This window comes from Anolis sagrei, chromosome X, assembly GCF_037176765.1.
Source record: "Anolis sagrei isolate rAnoSag1 chromosome X, rAnoSag1.mat, whole genome shotgun sequence".
Lineage (NCBI taxonomy): Eukaryota > Metazoa > Chordata > Lepidosauria > Squamata > Dactyloidae > Anolis > Anolis sagrei.
This window is the reverse complement of record NC_090034.1, coordinates 97318972-97325031: the sequence shown is the minus strand read 5'-3', so window position 1 is coordinate 97325031 and position 6060 is coordinate 97318972. Positions and strand designations below refer to the sequence as shown.

The 6060-nt window shown below is 44.7% G+C and overlaps 1 protein-coding gene across 1 annotated transcript in view; it reads right to left on the bottom strand.

The window, feature by feature from the left end:
• Positions 1–6060, bottom strand: part of LOC137094912 (rho-related GTP-binding protein RhoU-like) — a 277821-nt gene that overhangs the window by 223619 nt on the left and 48142 nt on the right. The window lies entirely within an intron of this gene.

The following is a 6060-nucleotide window of genomic DNA, read 5'->3' as shown; positions in this document are numbered from 1 at the left end:
CTCTTTTGCTGTGTTTTTCCATGTTTTTATGAGTGATGGTCACTCGTTGGCCTGATATGTGCATTGTGTCCAAATTTGGTGTCAATTCGTCCAGTGGTTTTTGAGTTGTGCTAATCCCACAAACAAACATCACACATATATATATATACACACACACTAACTGTCCCGTGCCACACGTTGCTGTGGCCCACATGGGGGTTCTGTGTGGGAGGTTTGGCCCAATTCTATCGTTGGTGGGGTTCAGAATGCTCTGTTATTGTAGGTGAACTATAAATCCCAGCAACTACAACACTCAAATGTCAAGATTCTATTTTCCCCAAACTCCACCAGTGTTCACATTTGGGCATATTGAGTATTCGTGTAGAGTTTGGTCCAGATCCATCATTGTTTGAGTGCACAGTGATCTCTGGATGTAGGTGAACTACAACTCCAAAACCATCAAACCCTTCCAGTTTTTTTTGAGTGAAGGACATACATTGGGTTGTTAGGTGTCTTGTCTCCAAATTTGGTGTCAATTCGTCCAGTGGTTTTGGGGTTCTGTTAATCCCACATCACATTTATTTATTTATTTATTTATTTATTTATTTATTTATACACGCACACACACACATATAGCCCCCCCCCCCCCCCCCCCCCCCCGTGGCGCAGTGTGTTATGAGCTGCTGAGCTTGTTGACTGAAACGTCGCAGGTTCAAATCTAGTGAGTGGCGTGAGCCTCCGCTGTAACCCCAAGCTTCTGCCAACCTAGCAGTTCGAAAACATGCGAATGTGAGTACTGCTCCAATTATGGGTCTGAACCAAATTCTACAATAATACTCAGTATGCCCAAATGTGAACACTGGTGGAGTTTGGAAAAAATAGACCTTAGCATTTGGGAGTTGTTGCTGGGATTTATAGTTCACCTACAATCAAAGAGCATTCTGAACCCCACCGATGATAGTATTGGACCAAGCTTCCCACACAGAACCTCCATGACCAACAGAAAATACTGTGTTTTCTTATGGTCATTGGCAATTCAAGATGCCTTGTGGTGCATAAGAATGCTGAGTTTAGCAAAAAGAAGATGGGATTAAGGGGTTACCACCAGGTGCAATACCACCGGTATTGCACCACCTGACATCCGCTGGGAAGTAGCAGCCAATAGTGAAAGGACCAAGGCGGAGACATCTCCAGCTCATCCTCTGTTTGGGTATCAGCCAGCACGTCAACGACTTAAATCTAGAAAGAGTTTTCTAAGATCTACAGAGACACTCGCTGGAACACCTCAGCAAGCGAGAGTCCAAAAGTGGCAGGCTGAAACCCAGAACCTCAACTAATGGCTGATACCAAATGAGAGACACCCCCCTGGGCACACAGAGGACTGGGCAACTTGGAAGGCACTGAACAGACTGCGCTCTGGCACCACAAGATGCAGAGCCAACCTCAAGAAATGGGGCTACAAAGTGGAATCCTCGATATGCGAATGTGGAGAGGAGCAAACCACTGACCACCTGCTGCAATGCAACCTGAGCCCTGCCATATGCACAATGGAGGACCTTGCAGCAACACAAGAGGCACTCCAAGTGGCCAAATACTGGTCAAAGGACATTTAATCAACTACCAAACTCACAAATGTTGTATTTTGTCTGTTTGTTTGCTTTGTTCTGTTAGAAGTGTAATATAATTGACTGGTTGATCTGACACGACAAATAAATACCAGGTACAAGATAGCGATAATATTATTTAGCTGAGAGGCCTTTCAGTACCGTTTAAGCAACAGACCTCGATCGACAGATTTTGGATTTGCCAATTCAGGATCATCCCAGGCCCCAAGACCTGGAGACAGCATCAGGTCATGTCATTAAGTGTTATGAATTGATTACCAACTGCAGTTACTCACCTGCTTAGAGAGATATCACGAGGAACATTTAATTTCACCTATTGACTCATTTCCCCACCATGACATCTCAGCAGAAATGTTCCAAGTCCCTGGTTATTCAGTTAGTCCCAGGCCACCTGATTATGACCAATGTAGCTGAAGACAGGTTTGAAAGACCTTTCTTCAAAGTATTGAGCAGTTCGTTTTGCTTGAATTTTTTTGCACTGGGCAAGATCCATTAATCAGTCTGGCCAGATGGTTTTCCATTCTGGTGCCCAAAGACATTATTGTGGTTCTCAGACTAACCCAGCTCCTGCTTTTGGGATGAATATGCACTTGATACAATGGGAAGCAGTAGGAAATGAGTGAATCAATCCTCTGGTAGTGCATTGATTGTTGTAGCTCAGCAACAGTCACATCAGGCTGATGGGCTGACTAATGCCTTTGAGTCAAGTGGAATTGTGGGCTTTCCTGGGATGCATTCTGATGCAGTGCCTGGGATCTAGTCTCATGCAGAAGGCCATTCTCATGCAGAGCCAGAAAGTGAAACTACTTTAGACACAGGCACAGATGGGTCTGGGAATCTAATTGCCTCTGATCCTTCAAGGCTGTTCACAGGAGTTGGAATCATCCTCTCCAGATAAGGAGAAATTCTCATGGGAACACACCTGATCTAAGTCAGGAGGCTCACTTGCAGATTCGAGCCCACAGCCAGCGGAGGAGGTCATCACACCTCCGTGGGAAGCAAAAGTTCCAGGGGAGACGTAATGCTTTCATGTCTATATATTAGAAGATGCAAGCTCATTGCTCTTTAGTTCAGGCAACATGGTGTTTCAGTTACAGCTTTGTCATGGTTCTGGGATTCAAGTTTTCTAGTTCTTGTCATGATTTTGGGAACTCAAGTTTTCTGGGAATTTTCCATGTTCGTGTTGATTATCCTTGCTCAACTTTTGCCTATGGACAAAAGTTTGGATTTTAGACTATTCTTGGCCTGCCTTGTTTTTGGATTTGCAACAGGCATTCAATTTTGGAGCCCCCGGTGTTGCAATGGGTTAAACCCTTGTGCCGACAGAACTACTGACCGACAGGTCAGCAGTTCAAATCCAGGGAGGGTGGGTTGAACTCTCTCTGTCAGCTCCAGCTTCCCATGTGGGGACATGAGAGAAACCTCCCACAAGGATGGTAAAACATTCAAACATCTGGGCGTCCCCTGGGTAACGTCTGCTGACTGAAAGATCAATGGTTCGAATCCAGGTAGTGGGACAAGCTCCCATCTGTCAGCTCAGTTCCCCATGCGGGGACATGAGAGAAGCCTCCCACGAGGATGGCAAAACAGCAAAACACCTGGATATCCCCTGGGTAACGTCTGCTGACCAAAAGATTGATGGTTCAAATCCGGGTAGCGGGGCAAACTCCCATCTGTCAGCTCCAGCTTCCCATGCGGGGACATGAAAGAAGCCTCCCACAAGATGGTAAAACATCTGGGCGTCCTGTGGGCAACGTCCTTGCAGACGACCAATTATCTCACACCAGAAGTGACTTGCAGTTTGTCAAGTTGCTCCTGGCGTGAAAAAAAGGCACTTCATTGCTGTTTGGATTTTACATCTGCTTTCCTTATTCCTGCTTTTCCTACCTATAACTTTTGTGTGCTTTTTACAATAAACAGTTTGCTTTTACTCTGGACTTGTGTGTGATGCTTTGGTCATAGGTGGCTTCAGGCTTGCGGTGCGACACTGATTCACCCAAGGAATCCACATCTACCTTCAGTTTGCAAGAACTGAGCAGAGCTGTTGATGATCCCAAGTCTTAAATGTCTTTCATTCATCATGATCATGTCACAGTTGACGACAGCTAATAACAAATGTGCTTTCAACTCACCTGGCCGTCCTGTCTCAGGCAAGGAACATTCAGAGGTGGTTTGGCCATATAGCCCTTTCCAATGTCAACAATGTACCCAGGTAATTGTTGACTGGCTTCACATGTACTTTTCATGTTTGTAGGAGGTCACTTAATTTTCTGGACTTCGCAACACTTTTGAGCCTTAGTTTGAGGACAGACATTGCTTTGGACATTCATGGACCAGGGAATTGGAGACTAAAGTAGGACCCTGCTCCTTTGGTCCCTTTTGGGTAGGTGGGCAATGCTGCCTCTTTGCAGAACTACACCCAAGTCAATCCCCTGATGCCACCCTTTCTGTTGGATGTTCAAAGAGAAGGTTCTTTATGCAAACATTGCAGGATAGGGATTAATCAGACATCTCAGGAACAGCCAAGCTTTAGGATAAGCCTGCCAAGATGTTTACAAGATTAAAGGGGGAACCAATTGTTCTGATGTAGACAGAACATTATAGGAGTGTTACTAAACCTTAAAAGGTTACGATAAGGGCTCTACAGCAAAAAGGTGGCCAAGCAATAGCCGTGTTTAATGCAACTTAGCTTCCAAAATATTAACAACCCCAAGGTGAGCTGAGAACATAATAGGCGTTTGAAATTATGCTTTGGTGTGTTCAGAAAGATATGGGGGTTCTTCTCTGTTTCATAGAATCATAGACCTCATGGGTCATCCAGTCCAACCCCATTCCGCCAAGTAGCAGGAAAATTGCATTCAAAGCACCCCCGACAGATGGCCATCCAGCTTCTGTTTAAAAGACCCCAAGGAGTCTCCACCACACTCTGGGGCAGAGAGTTCCACTGCTAAAGGCTCTCAGAGTCAGGAAGTTCTTCCTAATGTTCAGATGGAATCTCCTTTCTTGTAGTTTGAAACCATTGATCTATGCCCTAATCTCCAGGGCAGCAAAAAACAAACTTGCTCCCTGCTCCCTATGACTTCCTCTCACATATGCATACATGGCTATCATGTCTCCTCTCAGTCTTCTCTTCTGCAGGCTAAATATGCCCAGCTCTTTAAGCTGCTCCTCATAGGGCTTGTTCTGCAGACCTTTGATCCTCTCAGCCTTCTCTTCTGCAGGCTAAACATGCCCAGCTCTTTAAGCCACTCCTCATAGGGCTTGAACCTTTGATCATTTTAGTCACCCTCCTCTGAACACATTCCAGCTTGTCAACATCTCAATTGTGGTGCCCAAAATTGGACACAGTATTCCAGATGTGAAGCCATTGTTCCGCATCCTAGTCTCCAGGGCAGCAGAAAACAAGCTCCTCCCGATGACTTCCTCTCACATCTTGATCCATGGCTATCATGTCTCCTCTCAGCCTTCTCTTCTGCAGGCTAAACTTTTAGTATCCTGTTTGTTTTTGGATGCTCTGCTTTTTTGGGGGGAGCTTTCCCTAACAGTTATACTTCAGAAACTATAGAATCATCGAATCATAGAGTTGGAAGAGACCTCATGGGCCATCCAGTCCAACCCCCGGCCAAGAAGCAGGAATATTGCATTCAAAGCACCCGTCTCCTCTCAGCCTTCTCTTCTTCATGCTAAACATGCCCAGCTCTTTAAACCGCTCTTCATTGGGCTTGTTCTCATTTCAGTCGCTCTCCTCTGGACACATTCCAGCTTGTCAACATCTCAATTGTGGTGCCCAGAATTGGACACAGTATTCCAGATTCAGTCTAACCAAGGCAGAATAGAGAGGAATTTCATAATACCAGAAGCCAGTGGAAGTTACTCAAAGAAATAAAATGGTGGGAAATTCATTGAAAGCATAAAGAGGAAATGAAAGAACAAAGCGAGTAGTTAAATTGTGAAAATTATCTGTAATGACTTCTTTAAAAAGAGACTAGGCCAGTGGGTCCCCAGACGTTTTGACCTTCAATTCCCAGAAATCCTAACAGCTGGTAAACTGGCTAGGATTTATGGGAGTTGTAGTCCAAAACACATGGGGACCCACAGGTTGAGAACCACTGAACTAGGCAAGAGCAGTTCAACTGGCCATTGGCTATGAAGCAGTATCTTTTTGGTCTGTTGTGTGCCTGTAACCTGACTTACCCTGACCCCATATGAGGGTTTTCTTGCCAATATTTAGTCAAAAGATTTGCCTAGCTTCTAAAGCTAAGTATGGGATGTGCCTAAGGCAGGGGTCCTCAAACTTTTTAAACGGAGAGCCATGTCACAGTCCCTCAAACTGTTGGAGGGCCGGATTATAATTTGAAAAAAAAAATGAATGAATTCCTATGCACACTGCACATATCTTATTTGTAGTGCAAAAAATACATAAAACAATACAATAATTAAAACGAAGAACAATTTT